The sequence below is a fragment of the Numida meleagris genome, chromosome 4, assembly GCF_002078875.1.
Source record: "Numida meleagris isolate 19003 breed g44 Domestic line chromosome 4, NumMel1.0, whole genome shotgun sequence".
Lineage (NCBI taxonomy): Eukaryota > Metazoa > Chordata > Aves > Galliformes > Numididae > Numida > Numida meleagris.
In genome coordinates, this window is record NC_034412.1 from 55,080,260 (window position 1) to 55,098,493 (window position 18,234).

Sequence of the window (18,234 nt, forward strand, 5' to 3'; positions counted from 1 at the left end):
AGGGGAGATGGGAGTAATAGGGGGATGTTAGGTAAGAGGGGAAGGGGCAGACCAGCAGCGATTGCCACTGTCAAAAGGAGGGATGGTGCCATCCTGGCGGCTGTCAAATAGGATGGCTGAGATAGTGGGAGTGTGTGACATCCTGCTTTTGGAGCAGTCAGGTCTGGCCTAAGGCTGGTACAAGAATTAGGAAAACCCTGTCATTGTGTCTGCCCTGGTTTACAGGAGTTTAGCTGAGCTCCTGGTTATTATTCATTCTCAGCAATATGCTTTAACCCTGATGTGCAGTATGCTAAGCTAATAGCACTTCCATTCTCTAAGCACTTTTCGTAAGAGAGAGGTGCTGGCTTCACCTCACCTACAATTAAGTGATCATAAAATGCCACATGCACAGCCTTATTTCAGTTCATAAGTAACGTATTTTGTCTTAGCTTAAAATGGTTCCTGTCGATCATGTAAAGGTAGGCTTTGTGTGAGGAGGCTCCAGACCCCTAACTGCACTCTCACAGGAATTTGGAGCACAAATAAGCTTCCACTTGGAGATGTACATGAATAAGCATTGTCAATGGGCAATTAGCACTTAATTTCAAATGTCTGACCTGTCACAGATTTGGGGCTAGGTCGGCAGCCAGCAGAAACTGTCCTCATTCCATTTCCACGTTGCTAACAGGTTTCCTTCACAGTCTCTCGGGCACTGACAGCAGTGATAGCGCAGCAGCCACTTGCTGGACAGAAGAAGGCAAAACACAGCTGAGGGCTGGAGCAAAAATACTCATGCCTGAGTGGATGCTGCTGGTGTCACTGCGTGGGCAGGGTGAGCTGAGTGGACAGGAAACAGAAGGCTGGGTGTAGGCAAGGGAACATGCAGACAGCACTCTTTAAAAGGAATTATTACAGCAGGGAATGAGAAAGAGGGACCTTTTGATCTCTGGGCAGGAGAAGCAGAGGAGAAAATTGGAGTGAAGGCAAATGGGCAGAGGAGGTCTGTAGGTCACATTCCTCCCCAGTACGCAAAGAAAGATGTTAGCTAGTAATGTTAGCCATTTTAAAGATCACTCCAAGCAAGCAATTAAATATCTGTCTCTCGTTGCAAGGCATCCACCAGCCAAACTAATTCCAAGAGCATGGCTTACAGAAACACGAAACAGCTGCACAGAGCATGCAAGCAGGAAACCTGCTGCTAGGATGCCTCACCATTTCCTCTGGAGAAAGTGCTGCAATGGGATCCTGCAGACCCACAGAGACAGCCAAGTGCCATGGCTCTAGCAGTGTGCACTCAACCGGAGAAAAATGCAGGTAGAGAGCAAAGCCCAGAAAGGCACACTCAGACCCTACACCGCCTCCCTTGCCCCAGAAAGGCTCCACAAATTCCCATGAGCAGCTCACATACGAGGCAGGCCACTCTTTGTCAGCCCCAGACCTCCCAGTCCCCCTGCTGCCCAGCCCTGCACTCACCCTACCCTTGGCCACCATCAGCTCTGCTGACTTCAGCGCAGTTACGCAGCCCAGGGGCTGGACTCAGCTCCCTCATGAGCCACACTAAGCTAGATGAGAGAGACATGCACTGGTTGATCCCAAGCAGGTGGCTGTCACTGCATCGCAACGTATCTGGCACCTACCGGATCATTTTTCCAGGAATGCATAAGAGCCCTCCACATGCACCCCGATTTTCAAGAGGCAGAAATTTGTATTTTACAGAGGGAAGAGATGAGATGTGCCCTTCATTCAAGTCTGCCAAAACGGAAAGGATTCCATTCTCTAAGCACTTTTCGTAAGAGAGAGGTACTGGCTTCACCTCACCTACCATTAAGTGATCATAAAATGCCACATGCACAGCCTTATTTCAGTTCATAAGTAACTTATTTTGTCTTAGCTTAAAATGATTCCTGTTGGTCTTACCTGAACAAATGCATTCTACTGTAAAGATATAACAGAAGTGGTACAATGCATTTTGCACCAGCGCATCTGTACATAGCAGAAGACAATCTGTTCAGCAGTGCTAACTCTTACATTGCCATCTTTCCTTCTACCTGCTAACTCCTAATACAACCACAATGCTTAATGTTTAATGCAATACACTAATCAAAGACCCTGTGGAGTATCAGAACTGGAGATGTGAAAGAAAGAAGGCAGGTGACATTACAAAGTAAGTCTTAATGATGAAACCCACTGTCTGAAGTGGTACCAACACAGCACATGTTCTTTCCATTTGTGAAAAATAATTTTCCCTAGAAAACCTGGCATGCTGTTGCACACGTGGGCACAGCCTCCATCTGCAATGACTTGGAGCATGTGACATCAAAGACCACTTTTGTCCAGAAGTAGGCATGACTACTTGCTACCGCCTCTCCAGCACGATTTTTCTCTTTCTGGAAAGCTATGAGGCACAGAATGTTTTCCACACCAGCGTATGTAGTGTATGTCACCTATTTAGGTTCACTTCATTAGGCGCCAGATGGGCTCACAATAATTTCCCTCATAAAATGATTCCAAACGGTTTTATTGAGATTTGAAAGAGTTTAAGTGTACTTTGCATCCTGGCCAGCAACTCTGAAAGATACCAAGTGGTAAACAGTTTCCCAGAAGTTACCAGGCAATGAAGCAAAGTCCTTTTCAGGGATGTAATCATAAAACCTCTTGTACATTTGTCCCTCCTTGATAAAAAAGACCAAAAAAAAAAAAAAAAACCATCAAACACCCATAGCATAAACCTGAGGCTTCCCATAACCTGGGAGCATTTATTCAAGCATTATGTGCTTATGATAGTGCCAGGTACTCACCCTGAGGCAGATGACAAGCAGCGAGGCCAAGTGGGAATTAACTACTGGTGATCACACCAAGTTCATAGTGCTGACAAAAGGAAACCTTCAACACAACTTCCAGCCATATCGCCCTGGAGCGATGACCACAGCTTTCCTTCCAGACAAAACAGGTGTGGGTCAAGCCCACATCCATGGGGAGCAGCACTCTGGGTGATGACAGCCCCATACAGGATGTGCCCAGTGTCAAGAGCTCACCTTGTGTCTCTCCAGCATCAGTGGCACTATTTCAGTTCTGTGTTATATGACAGTTCTTTCTAAAATGCAAGGACTATTCTCTTGCCAACCTGTACACAATCCTGCATCATCACTGGACCAATACCCTGCAGAGCGGTGGTGTCCTAGCTAGGATTCTTCATTGGCCTTACAAGGCAAAAGCCATTCTGCTTACATATAAAGCCATGTTCACATCTTTCTGGATGATACTTAGTCTTTCTGCCAAGCATCAGCCTGGAAAACTGTACTTTTGCTATTGTGCAATTCAACAGAAAGTGACTTTCCATCACTCATTTGGAGCAGCCCTGGGTAGCATTCTCTCCTGTACATGCTTAACCTCTGTGTTGCGGAGCACTCTGTGCATGGGCCAGTGTGTCAACTGCCTTGCACACCAAGCAAGGCCGCACCTGTGGTAATGCTAGGCTCAAACTCAACTAATTCTGCACCTTCATCCAACAGGGACCAAGCTGAATGAGAGCCCTCCAGTGCTTATTCTGAAAATTAACATCCTTCCATACAAATGAGAGAATAGGAAATAGCAAAGCGTGATTTCCCCATCAAGTGATTCTGGTGCCACTACTATCAAATGATGCATTCTGCAAAGAGAAGTAGTTGGGGAGGATTCAAAGCGTTGTTTTCAATATTTTTTGCACAGTTTCGGTTTCCTGCTTGGTGTCTGCTTATGAAGGCAGTTTAATCCTATTTAAGCACTTGTGTAGATGTCATAAAAGCTCCCTCTCAACAAACTGTAATCATTGGTATAGTGGATTTTCCTCTGTCACTACCTTTCATAATTTCTGTGCTTTGAGTTAAAAGAAAAAATGAAGAAATTACAGCTGGACTCTCCAGCGCTCAGATGGTTTTCCCATGTGTTTCTCCCAGCTGTTTCAAGGTGAACTAGAAGCTGAGTAAAACACAGCGAGACATATGACAGTAACAACAATCACAGAGAAGACCTCACCCACCTCCATGCCTCTTCTCACCCAGCAACAATGGGAATCAGATCAGAAGCTGGCAGGCAGTTTCGCTTCAGCTCTCACATCACAGCCAACAGCCAATGCATACACTACTGTCATCAGCCCTGGAGCCTGTCAGTTGGGTCTGGAGCAGGGAGAGATAGCCTAACAAAAAATTTGTGTATGCACCACCTTGACATAAACATGAGAAAAAACTTCTTCACATGTAAGGGTAGCAGAACACTGAAACGGGCTGCCCAGAGAGGTTGTGGGGTCTCCTTCTCTGGAGACATTCAAAACCCTCCTGGACATATTCCTAGGTGACCTAATCTAGGTGTTCCTGCTCCGGCAGGGGGGTTGGACCAGATGATCTTTCGAGGTCCCTTCCAATCCCTGGCATTCTGTGACATGCATTTGCTGTGTTTGTGTTTGGGAGTAGATGAAGACACTCAGAGGCTGCGTTTGCACCATTCCTGCAAATAATTGTTGGGAACCAGTTGCAAGAGACATCACAACCAGAGCTCTGGGTGGTAAGGGGAGAGTCAAACCATGACCGTGATGATTTAAGGGTCAGGTTACAGAAGCCCACTTCACATGCCATCAACTTGTTCACTGTCACCAGCCGCTCTGAAATAAAATCTAAAATTTGGCCAGCCGACCACACAACATTAGCTGTGTATCTTGTCAAATACAGACATGGAGCTTTTCTGAGGGTCACGGAAGCTTTCAAGCCACTAGCTGCTTTCAGTTCGCGTTCCTGATGGATCTTGGTAACAGAGATGGAAGAATAAACACAGCAGGTTTCCTCAAGCTCAGGCCAGAGCGTATTAGTAGGATCAATGCACGTATGAGGTAAGCGGGTACAACTGCCCTACATCCGCAAAGCACTCAAGCACATTTTTCAATTTAATGCCATGCCACTCCAAATACCACCCCCCCTCCATCCCTATATATTTCACCAGAGATGACAGAAATAACTGCCGTGGGGAGACAAAGGACTCAGACATTCGTCTGGGAGTTTTTTTTCTCCTGCATTCTTCTTGTCACCGCAAAAAAAAAAAAAAAAAAAAAAAAAAGCCCTTCAAACCCCCAGACCAACAGAAGAAAAAAAAGAGAGAAATTAGTATTAAGAGAATTAAGAGGTTTAATAGCAAACTGAAGAAAAATATACGCTACCTTAAGAAAGCCCAGCTGTCACAGAGAAGGTGAAATCCTAGTGCATTTTTAGGATGCTGTATTCACCCTGCTGTTCCTGGGCCCAGCAACTCAGCAAGATCCAGCAAAAGGAGGCAGGGCTGCCTGGTGCAAGGATGCCAGGTACTGTCTGATTGAGCTGAGAAAAATTCCTTCTTCCCATTGTAATGAAGCAGAGATGTCTCCTGTGAGGTAGGTGATAATACTGGGACTGCAATGGCAGTAAGCTATGGAGCCTTGTGTTCCCCCTCCTCTCATGTTCCCTGTCTGCCTGTCCTCATGTTTCTGGCAACACAAGCTGCTGGATGAAGAGCTGGGCTCCAGCTGCTTCACAGAAATGGGAAAAAAAGATTGTATTTGCAGGATGAAAGGACAATGTCTTGACAACCAACTTGTGCTTGCAATTTATGTCACTGACTTTCTAGTCAATGCAGATGCCAGGCTACAGTAAATGAGAATCAGTTTGTGCATTTGCTTGGGCAGCTAGTGCGAAACACAAGACCTGTGTCACATTGCTGGTGGAGGAAGGGAAGGTGTGGGAGGGGTAGAGGAAATCAGTTTTTGAAAAAAGGCATGGATTGCATTTAGAAAGGACAATTTCCTTTAAGGAGCTGTTTGCAGCATTGACCTACCCACAGACCATGAACAGCAAGAGCCAGCAGGGGCTGGTGCCAGGGGCAGTGATCAGAAAAGAGCAAAACGCCAGGTGAGTTTCAGGTTTTGCAAAAGAATCGCCTTTGGATTCTGCAAATCTGAACCAAAAGCTGTTCAGTGCCAGGACCATTTGAAGCCAAGCCCATAAAGCGTGGGGAATTTTAGAGCAACACCCCAGCTTGGCTCATATCCAATTCAAATTAACCCCTGCAAGGTGAGGAAGAGTTTAGGTAAATCTCAGAAATTGTTCTTTATTCGGTTAAGGCAATTTTCTCCTGTGTACAAAAGCAATTTTTCTTGGATCTATCCTAGCACTGCATATCTCAGAGTGCATTTAAGATAGCTGAGAAAGAAATTAAGGAAATGAGGATGTCCAAATTTTCCAGCATTGAAAAAAAATTCATTTTGAATTTTCTTACAGAAAATTGCTCTCAAATAAAACCAGTGAAAAATTAGTTTAAGATTGAAATTAATTGACTGCAAGAGGTTTGTAAGCATGTTTACTGTTACCTGAAGAGAAGTTTAGGATGACATTGTATTTGCACATGTGCTGGCTCAGGAAAGATAATTCCTTATGTTCTGACCCAACCATCCTGTCCTCAGCACCAGAACTTTCTAGATTACATTCTCAATCTTTTACTAGGATCATAGTACAGCAGTGACTATGAGCACTACTCTGTGTGAGAGGAGATACTACTAAGATATAAATGATGATAAATATGATAGCATAAAGAGGAAATAGCGGAAAGCTTCCCAAGCATTTAAAGGAGAGGAAAAGGGGAGAAACAGATGTGTAGCTAACTTTTTCTCCAGCTTCCTGGAGAGGTGAAAGGAAGGCAGCCAGGATGGTAGCTTTCTCTTGCTGTGAAAAGTTCTTCTCTCCTTTGGAGCTCCTGACAAGCAAATTTAGGGAAAAGAGGAGGAAAAAAGGACGTTTGTATGCCAAAGAATAAAAAGGAGGCTGCTTTTAAAGACCTAATTAACAGACTCTGTCCTAAGTTCCTTCAGCTTAGCTGCAACACAAAAGTCTGACAGAGATCCATGGGACCACAACAACCTGCCTAAGAGAGGAAGGCTCCACAAAGAAAAGGCGTCCCTCCAAGAGCCCACCCCCTTCAAATGCATGGCGCTGGGAAGGAGAGGACACGGCAGCTGAAGCCTGTTTTCCTGCTCACTAATAAATTTAGTTTACAGAACCTTTTGTGGGTCCCTATTAAGGTTGTTTGTTGATTAAAGCAGAAAACAACAAACTTAGCCTTAATTTATGCTTCTTTTAACATTTCAAGTTTGGGGAGGATGCTTTTTGTAGGAGTTAATGAGGCAGAATAGGTTCTTTATGGGGAAGATATTTTCTCACCAAATTAAAACCTGTATTGAAAATAAAATAATGGGATGAAGGTGGCTTTTCTTTCAGAAGTAAATAAATCTCAGACTAGGAAACTTCTCACGCACTTGGAACTGTCCTTATCGGAGAGATCTGAGAACGGCAGGTTCACAAGATGTTCTCTCTCTCTCTTTTAATTTTGCCTTCCTCCTTTCAGCAAGACAGTAATAAAGCACTGTTTGCTGAAAACATGCAAACAGCTCTAGTGGGGGGTTGGGGGGAGGGGGACAGAAGCACTGGGAGCTCAGCAAATGGGAAAACATCTAGTTCCCCTTTGCTATAGCAGAGCCGTGAAAGCCCATGAAAGTCTCTATTGTAACCATTGGGGTACCCAGGCAGGCAGGGAAATGGGCCACATTATACACCTGTGCAAATCTTACAGCAACTCCTAGGAGAATCCCATGTAGGAGATCATTTTCTACATTAAAGTCTCCCTGCTGCCTCAGGTCTATGCCGTTTTGCCTGTTTGGTGTAGCAGCAAAGCAAAATAAAGTATCTGAATGTGCAGTACTGAAAGTGAACATATGACAACAGCAGTCTGCACAGGTTGTTATTAATTAGGTATGAATAGAACAAAGTCCTTATGGGATAGGACAGCATCAACCCCTGGTTCCTCTTAGCACTGAGAAAGAAAGCTTTCTTTTCATTCCAGGCTATAAGCACACTTGAGAGTGATAACCTTGTTTGTCTTCACCGGAAAGGCTGCGTAAGTGCGGGTCTCATAGGCACAAAAACTTGTTGATGCACTCCGTGCTGTGTATGGTGCCATACATGCAATTGCTCTTTTGAACTATTCTGTTTTTCAATGAAATGAAAATATGCTTTCTAGAAAGAAAACCATCTTTTCACTCATTTGTTTCCAAAAGCCATTTGGATTTTTTTTTTTCTTCCTAGGCCATCTCTCCTTCACAGGTGACAATGCACATACACCTGCTCTGGAGTACAAAGAAAGTTATTTTCTCATCCAGCTTTTAGTATCTGCAGAAGGGACGGCCCTAAACAGCCTACAGTTTCCTTGGGTTTGCAAGAGCTTTGCAGCAACGGCAGGAATCCTTAACCTCTTGCTCCTGCAGATAAGGCTGGTGCACCTGTAGCCCACAGAGAGCTGTGGAAATGCCTTATGCAATCGAGCAACAACCCACCTCAAATTTCAAAGCTGTTGTAGCCACGCAGCCCTGTCCAGCAGGGTATGAATGGGGCTGTTTTCATATCTCTCATGCAAATGTCTGTTAGCACAACAATGTTATCCGTTGTTATCCGCAAACAGTAAGATTTTATCTGGAGCTCAGTCTTGGTTCCTGACCACGGAAAATGTATACAAAGTATAGCTAAAGAAACCTAAGCCCATAGACTGCCACTCCCTGTGAAACCGCATACTGCAGGAATGAGAAAAAGAACTCAACAGGCATCAAGAACTCAACTGCCGGGGGAATTCCACCATTTGGAAATGGCTGAGGAAGATCAGCTCCTGCAAATCCAAACATTGTATACTACTGACCTGAGGAGCAAGGGAGTGAGAGGGAGAGGAATCAGCCAGAGAAATGAGTAACAGAGCTGATAAATAAATAAAAACAGCTGCCTGGAATGAGCTATGTGAGATGACAGCATCTCAAACATCCAGCAGAAAGATCTGCAAGCTGTGCAAATACGGAAAGTGGAAATGTCAGAGACATGCTGGTGAAGGAAAGATACTCTAAGGGCTGATGTCACATAAGCTGCCTGGAAGACATTTCCAGCAGGTTGTAGTTTGGAGGGGCAGAAGATTCTTCATTAGATTCCCTCTTGCTCACTGTACACAAAACCACGAAGTGAAGTCTGAAGTTCTCCAGTACACTGAGAATCACCTGGACTCATTTCCTGATCTGTCCTTCTGGAAATGATCATCTAAGTGAAGATCCCTCAGGGGCAGTGGACACAAGAACTGATCCAAAGCTGCTGAAATGAATGGAAGATGTTATGCTCAGTACGTATAGTTCCCCTCAGTCGTGATCCAGGAAGGATCCACAGCATGGGATCCTTCATTGGGATGTCCGTGGATCTTCTCCCAGTGTCCGCAGCACTTACAGCTTCCTTTCCAATTAAAAGATATGAACTACACCCAAAATCATCCTGCAAGCATCAGGATATCTTCATTTTTCCTCTCACTGGTGATGCTGGAAGGGGAAAAACTCTGTGCCGACCTTGCTGGCTAACGTTCCAGTTGTCACGAGGCTGAGGCTTGTGGCACATCACTGCAGACACAAACTGAAACAATCGCACTGTGCTTTGGGGCAGCCAACAGTGGGCCCACAGGCTTGTAAATCCATTCCTGCTTCTCAGACATGGGTTGTTTGACCCTGACATGGCATTGCAACTGCAACTGGTGAAAAATTTACAACAGATACTGTGGGGTTTTTTTGTCAATGAAGCATCTGCAGGAAATGTCTACTGATTTACTTGAAAGGTTAAAAATAAATTGAATTGGTTTTGGTTTTCTTTGGAATTAGATCAGAATCCTCCAGATCTCCCTCAGCTGAATATTTTTGTTTGTGTCACTGAATTCTCTAATTATTTCATATTTTAACTCCTCCATTCACTTATTTTAAACAACCCTCCTTCTGCCAGTTTCTCCACTGTGTGTCCTGCTCTCTTCCATTTCTGTCTTTGGTGGTGCTTCTAACCTCTTGTCTTCAAGAAAGGATGTAGCAGTTAAAAGCAATTAGATTTTTAATTTTTGGAATTGAAATGTAACATATTGTAATCAGTGAATAAGCTGAAGCAAAGTAGCATTAACTCTTTCCTACCTGGGTTGGTTCTTCAAAGAGTTCCAAATTTTCTAATCCCTGACATGCAAAGCACACACGGAAAGGTGACTGCAGCAGCTCTGAGTTGCCACACTTGTGCTTCCAAGATAGCTGCAGTTTAACTTCCACACGTCTTCCTGTCTCTTGTGAAATGACCATACCAGTTTTAAACTACATCTTAAAAAGCACCCTAACAGGGATGAAGAGTCAGCACCTGAAAGGAGAATGTAAACATACTGCTGCAGAAGGAGAGGGGCTGTTGTTTTGGAAAGCAAGCAGCTGCTATTTACGTGAGAAACTGTTGAGCTGGAGGCCTCCAGTCCAGCACTCCACCTTGAGTAAATACATGGTGTTTGTACAGTGCTTCTGATAAACTTAATAGGCCAATGGATGTCACTGTTGCTCTACATAAAATCAAAATGGGAAAGCAAAAAAGATAATTAAAACAAAAGGGCTTACAAGAGAGAGTTACAGTTAATGCCCTCTAACCTGGTGCACTGGTTAGGCTGAGCAGCTTCTTCAGGGGCTTCATAAGGACACATCTAATGTATCATATTGTTAACTGCAGAGATAAGGTCAGGCTAATAGCTGTGTGTAAAAAAGGAAGGCTAACAAAGATGCAGAATGGAAATCAGAGACATCCATGTACAGACAGATAGGGTTTGCACAGCAGGCAGACTGTAATTTCTGCTGTAATCCACATGCCTTCACACTTGAGAACTGCAGCTAAGAGAGTGGAAACATTGAGAAATTGTCCCAAAGGCTGAAAATCAGGTTAGCTTTTTATTCATATTTTGCATCTTGAAACCTACAATACATACTCCCTTGTAGTATCTGTATGGTTGGAAAAGCAAACTTCACAGCAGATCTAGGATTAAGTAACACATACACAGTCACACTTCCCTAAACACCAGCAACTCAGGCAGTCACAATTGTAAGGGGTCCTTTGTGACTGGGGCTGCATGAAACCTGGGACTTGGTCATCTGGACTCCAAGCAGCTGTTCAGTTGCTTTGAAAAACTTCACTCACAACTGAATGACTCTTGTCTTCGAGGCTTATCTAAAGCTGGATTTTTCCAAGCAGTCACTAGCATCATGGTTCCTCCCATTTTAGCTCTTCATTTGTAACCTCTCAAAAAAACTCAGCAGCAAGAAGCATTTGTTGATTAGTTTACTGGGGAGAGAGGCGTCACACTTGTGCAGCATGATGCTAGGAGAAACTAGGTCACCAAGAGGCTATTCTGGTGATTGCCAGAGATGCAGCTGCCCCATTTCTAGGTCAGTGGTCACTTCTACTTTATCAGCTTGAAGGTTTAAGGAACAACTGGGAGTTTTTGCTTGCATTCCCACATGCAAGTCTGTAGCCTAACATTTAAAGAGGCAGCTTTCAGTTGATTTTCATTGCTTAAACATGGGGTAATCTACACTGAATTACTGGCAAAGCACAGGGAAACCAGTGGAGAAGGACAAAGCCACCAAAGCACAGAACAAAATGTACCCCATCCTCATGCATTTGCCACTGTAATATCTTTAGGAGAAAGCTGCCTCTTGGGACCACCCCTCTATGAGTCCTGGGCCTGAGTCATGTGGGCCGAACTTCTGAAGCTTTCACCCACCTAATATAGCTGTGAGAGCTCTCCCCACAGCTCTGGATTTGCTTGGGTTTTTTTGTTTGTTTGTTTTTTAAGAAATTTTAGCACTTCTGAATTACATCATAACCACTCTGGGCTCAGTTTTCTATTTATTATATGCACCATGTCATGCCTACAAGAACACGTTCCAGGATTAACGTGCCCTCTTGGTTTGTTCTGCCCAAGAGTTGTTCTTCTCTGTGTGTTTTTGCTGCTGCCCTCTCTTCTCTCACCCTTCCCATTAAACACACTGAGAGGCACCTAACGTAAGACCAAGAGAGGAGTGCTGACTTATCACCTTGTAATCTGCAATTAAGCACAGCTTGCACAACTCTGAGGTAAGTGTATGATGACGAGCACCCCACTGCTCCTGTAGCATTTGGCAGGATCCCAGTACCCTGACCACCAGGCACACACCTGCCATGAAGTCACCCAAAAATAGACAGAAATTGTGAACGGTGTTTGAGAAAACAAAGAAAAAAACACTGAAAGTTATCCCAAGAGTAGAGTTTCAGACCTAGATCCAACTCTGCTAAAGTGCGGGAGCTGAGATCTCAGCTGCCCCCTGTGTACATGGACCCTGCCTGTGTTGACAGGCTCAAGCCAACTAGAATTTGTTGGAGGAAGAACAGAATTTAAACAACAGTGAAGATGAGTGCCTGGGGCTTGCCTGAATTTAATAGGTCTGAGTGCCAAAAGCTACTTGCTAGCCCTCAAAAGTCTTTGAGGGACTGTGTGGTAGGAAAAGCAATCCATTTTCTCTCACACAGTTTTACAAGTAACCACAATGCAAATCAATCAAACAGAACAGGGAACCTCAACTAAAAATAATTTAACAATGGGAACGTAGTGTAGCTACTAACCACAGAAGTGAAAACCTCTAACCTAGCAATAGTAGATTCAGATCAGCATATTATCGTTACCAGGTCTGCAGGCCAAGTATGTTCTTAAAATAGATCTGACATGCCACTGACCAACAGTACAGAACCACTGAATCATATTACCCTGCTCTGCTCTCTAGCGACGAATCCAGCCTGAAACATTTCCAAGACACTGATGAAATTAATTTGTTTGTTATCCTATGAGATTCCTTAGGAATGTCTTCTTGCTCTCTCTCAGAACAGGCTGAGCTCTTTTAACTCACCCAAGAATAGGAATCCTGCGGGTTGCCTATTTATAATAAACAGGAACAAGTCTTCAGTAATGTCTGTTCTGTGCACTGCTGCAAGTTACTGTTTATGCACACTCTGAGGACACAGCTATTCTACAGAACGATGACTGCCTTCTCCACCCTATTATTAGTCCTCTTTGAGGCATCTCACCAATTACTTCTTAAGACAAGAACTATATGTAAACTATTTACAATACACTTAAATTAACTATATTTTTTTTAACATTCAAAAACTCCAGACTTATATTTTAAGTCTCTATATACCCTTTTACAATTTAATAAAGTTTTGCTTCTCCTCTATGAACCGTGCAAGTTAACGGGTCTAAAAAACCTTCCCCTGGTGCTTATGAATGCAATGCTATGTATGTATTTCCTCGTGATTACCCACTGGAACATCATGGATTTCATTACTGCTGAAATTATGGAGAGCAGCATTTTCTCAGCTGTCTCCACACCGATGGATCTCCTCCTGTGACAAATGCCAGCTGCAACATGTGTATTATAATGGTTTGTTCCTGCTCCTAGTTAGGTCAGCATTACTTTGTAAAGCTGGCTTTAGAGTCACAGAATCACAGAATGGCTTGGGTTGGAAGGGATCTCAAAGATCATCTAGTTCCAACTCCCACGCTTTGGGCAGGGTTGCCAACCACTAGATCAGGTGCTACTTCAGGGTGCCCAGGGCCCCATCCAGCATGGCCTTGAACACCTACAGGGATGGGGCATCCACAACCTCTCTGGACAGCCTGTGCCAGCAGCAAGAGACTTAAGAGACTCTCTTCCCACCAGTGCTGACCCAGGTCGTGCAACAAGGTCTGGGTGCAAACAATTTCCTTCTGTTCCTTATAGGCATCCTTTGGAAGTGCCAGCCCCATGCTCAGAGCTTCATGCAGATGTACAGCATTGCATGGTTTCCACTGAGCATATCTGGGCCATTTTGTCTGCAGGTTGTACTGGGATCTGTGAGCTCAAAATTGCCAAAGAAAAATAAGGATGTGGCTAACATGCCAAAAAAAAAAAAAAAAAAAAAAAAAAAAAGCTCAGTTCAATGGAAAGAAACAGTTTCCTTTAAGCATCAGCCTCTCAGGAGCATAAGCGGGTCTCACCACCTTGTGCTGATCTTCTCAGATGTTTTGCAATGACACATTCGGAACTACCCCCCCAGTCTGTTATTCAGCCCCATGGTCTGACAGCTCTGACAGAGATAAGGCCTTATGTTGCAGCTGCCCTGGGAGCAACTCTGCATCACAAAACCATGCCATGATGCCATGTCAAATGCCCTGTGCTGTCATGCAATTAAACTCTCATTAGCTTCCATCACTAAAAGAAGTTGTGGTTTGTTTGCGTTGGAACAGGCCAAGCAGAGGAATTCATGCTTAACATATAAAGTAAATAAAAATTGAACACTTGAATTTCTAAGTGGAAGAGAATGACTGACTCAATCTAGAGTTGGGTAAAACACCAAAAACCCTAGGCGTCTAAATAAAAATACCTGCATTTCACTACGTCTAAGCTGCAGTTCATGATGATTTCCTCGGGACTACCACAGATACTATGCACACCCAAAAATTTAGCCACTTGTATTTTAAATCTCAAATGCTTGGATCTCAAGAAAAGTATAGTACCTGAATAGGGTCGTCTAAACTATTGTATGCCTTCAGGAATCACACAGCAATTTAAGACTATACGACAATACAGCACTGAAAATGTGACCATTTAAAACCAGCCATCAAAAATGAGCCTATGCCCTCAATCCAGTCTCAAGAAGGAAAGCACCCACCCTGCAAAATACCACATTGCAGTCTGCACTAAGACACTGACAAGCAGACTGCCCCAGCAGAAAAGGAAGGTGCCCTGTCATTTTATAAGATCAAGAGTGAATTACAAGTTATGTTGCTGCTATAAGGCAAGGCTGCTCTACACCTGGTATCATTAGGTCCTAACTGCTTGTGGGCGGAAACACTCAGTACCACCACAGTCATTGCTGCATCTAGGAAAATGCTAAGCAGATTGTTTCTAGAACTGAATCCAGAAGACTGCAAAGAAGATCTAGTCCTGCTCTGTCTCAAAAACAGATCTCTGCAGTTTCTAGTACCTCAACAAACTACTGAACTACATACCCCTGAATAAACACACCACCAGAGAGCAAACATTGCACACTTCGTATTACTGACCAAACACTCCGAACAAGTGAACACAGAACTTGTCTGAATGACACAGTGCCCACCTGCAATTAACTCCCAATGTACTATGGTGCTATTCTGATCAACTTGTCACCATCTATAATAACATATTCAATATCATAGTACTGAGATTGTATATAGTCTTTGCAAGGACTGTGCACAACATAAATGAAGAAAGCAAACTAGCATGTTGGCAGGGCCGTTTACAGGTTGCTGTTAGTGAACTGCGGTAGGCTGGGACTGCGTTACAGAAAAATGACATTTCCTATGCACAGCCAGGTATATCAGAGTAACAGCTTTAGATATGCTGATCTATATAGGAACAAGGAAACAATAAAAACCAGGATGTGAGGCAACTGCAAAAAACAGTGTCCCAGCTTACCATGTCCAATCCCACCCAAAATAAGAGAGAGAGAGAGAGAAAAGTAGCAGCCCTGAAATACCTGCAATGGACACCAAAGGGAGCAAAAGTGATCATCAAGGAAGCTGAAGCACAGGGCCTGTCACCAAGCGCTCTGCTAAAGAACTGGTGTGCCCGAGCTGGGCACAAAGTTCCAGTCAACTGTACAAATTGCATGAGAACATCAAGCCTGCGGAGCTGGGGTACGCACCGTCGTGATGTAGTCCAGAAGGCCAGGAACTTCTTAAGTGCCTGCAGACTGGAGTGCATCATGAGGCTGCTCACAGAGAGGAAGGTGGAAGTCTCGTCACCATCAGCACTGGGGGTTGTGATGAGGAAGGCGAGGCTGTGCATAGGGAGGCAGGCAAGGGGCAGGAAGGGGGAAGGAACCAGTCTTGCTCACCCTTTTAACAGCCAGTCACTAATGACAGAGCTCAAGTTGCTAGCAGCCAGACAGCCGTAGCCTGTTGTATGCTTACACTGAAGTAATTGCCACTGCTGCAGGCATCAAGCTGACGAGACGAGAGTAAAAGAGAGCAAGGTGACTACAACAGGGAAAGGAAAGCAGAAGGGATGTAAGAGTGAGAAGTTCACTTGTTTGTTGCCCCTTAAAAAAGCACTGCTGTCCACTAGGCAGCAGTTCTCACATCTTTTCTGGTCAACCTGTGTGATCTCTGATACTCACAGAGAACGGAAATGAATTTTACTGCTAATTTCACAACCACACCTACAGGTCCTCTCAACCCAGCCCTTATATCAGAAACTAAAGGCTGTGATTGGGTAATAGTTTGGTCTTTTTTGGCTCTGACATTGCCTCCTCAAATACTGCTTTTTCTCTTCCAGTGACAAGAAACAAGCCTTCAAAAATCCTTTCCTGCCCTGCATGGAGCAGTGCAGTGTTGATGACTGGGGAAAAGCTGTTGTAACTCAAGTCCCTGTTCTCCTTTTCTGTTGCTGCTTCTCACCTAACCCAAAAGAGAATAGAAGAAGCTATAAAAGGCAGGGAGCGGTACGATGAAATTAAGGGAAGCTCCCCGTTCCCAGCCCCCTCCCCATACCCCCCCCCCAAAAAAAAAAACAAAACCAGAAACCACAGAGAATAAATCCAGAGAAAAGCAGACAGGGGAATCCTTATGAGAAAAGGTCACCTTCCTGAATAACATATGATAACCTTTCTATGCATATTTTGTACCATTCTGTCAAATTAAATAGTTAATCTTCTCATCAGGAGTACCATGAAACATTTATGAAAAGGATTTCATTCCTTATTACATTCTGAAGGGTGCTGGCTCAGTTAGGGCCGTCATGTACCCATCCACAAAAAAAATTTTCCTACAAGATGGCCATTTTCACCCACTTCTCCTGTTTCAGGGTGTGAAGAAAGCAAGAATTATCATACAGATGGGCGAGCAGAAGCACTGTGAAATTTATAGATACACCTTTGAAAAGCAGGTGCCTATATTCGTGTCCTGAGTTTCAAAAGTGCACATCAGTCTGCAGAACCCACTGACTTCAAGGAGTCCTGCTCAGGCATTCAGGAATTTTTGAAAAGAAGGAAAAGAAATATTGGAAGCTTAGCCTGTAGGTCTGGGCTGAGTGAGGAAATAGGGCTGAGCAAAAGGAAGGTGCAAGCACATTACAGGCTTTGCAAAGGAGTTAGCTGCAATCCACCAATCTGTTGTGCTTGCTCCAGAGGGAGCGTGCTCTAGGGTGTGAGCAAGCTGATGTTCCCCAGTGAGCTGTGCCCTGCCCTCTCGCTCTCATGCTATGCTGGGCATTTGCTGAATTTATGGCTATTTTCCTCTCCCTGTGCAAAGGAACTGTATCTTCTCACTACATCAGTAACAGATTGGTCCACTCCGAGCCTAATTAATGATGTGCTGAAATCCAAAATGGTTTCTTTAAAGAGCGCACAAACAGCAGGGCAGTGCACTCCTTTGATCTTCAGCTCACTCACACAGCTTCCTGCTCTGCTCCTTCCCCATCACTTCTGATAGTGAACTCTTCTGGACATCCAAAGAACAGGCCACCATAAAACAGGAGGATCAGAAGCAAGGAGGTACCAATAACCCCACTCCACAGACAATATATCCACTCAACATCTCTAATTACAGACAGCAGGGCAGATTCACAAGCCTAGTGCTGGAGACAGGAATGTTTTTAATTACATTTGGTCACTAAGCTGCCAAGTAGGCAGTTGCTGTGTCAAATTATCCAGGTATGGTTCCTCCCCTTCATCGAATGTATCTCTGATGCTGCTAAAGCTGAAGGCTGCTACACCCTGGATTAAAGACCATTGTGGATGCCAGCCATGACCTTGCTAATACTGCGCAACAAGATGGTTTGCTGGGGAATAAAATGGAAATAAAACGTGCTCTAATTCTTGCTCCATGGTTAGAATTTGCAGACTCCCATAAAACATGGGTGGAGAAGTACGATCTGTGTCTGTCACTGGCTTCAGTTCAGGCTAAGTAGGCAGGGTGATGCCAACACTGGGAATCAATGCAACAAAGAAGTTGTGTTTATCTTCTAAACCTCAATTATTCTACACACAGAAGCAAGATCTGATTCAAATACTTCGCACAGTAAGAACCCATGATCTACCACAAATGCTGCGATATCTCTTTTTTTAAAGTGTATCCTACCCAGGCAAATCAATTGGAGAACACTGTTATCATTATTTTTCACCTGGCCGAAACTGTCCTATTGTTTATGGATAAAGCACAAATTATTATAAATACCAACAGCATTCAAGCTATGTGATCAAACAGAAGAGACAAATTGTCTAGAAAGTGTGGCCAGCTATGAAATTACAGCTGTATCATTTAAAACACTTTCAGCCACCC

General features: G+C 44.0%; 1 protein-coding gene across 6 annotated transcripts in view; it reads right to left on the reverse strand.

The window, feature by feature from the left end:
• SHROOM3 (shroom family member 3) overlaps positions 1-18,234 on the reverse strand; it is a 139,858-nt gene that overhangs the window by 42,044 nt on the left and 79,580 nt on the right. Inside the window, exon 1 of one of the 6 annotated variants that reach the window (XM_021394621.1) lies at positions 600-725. The exons of the other annotated variants lie outside the window; for them this stretch is intronic. The gene's annotated coding sequence lies outside the window, so the exon portion shown is untranslated. Of the gene's footprint in view, positions 1-599; positions 726-18,234 lie in introns of those variants that run through there. 6 annotated transcript variants of the gene reach the window in all.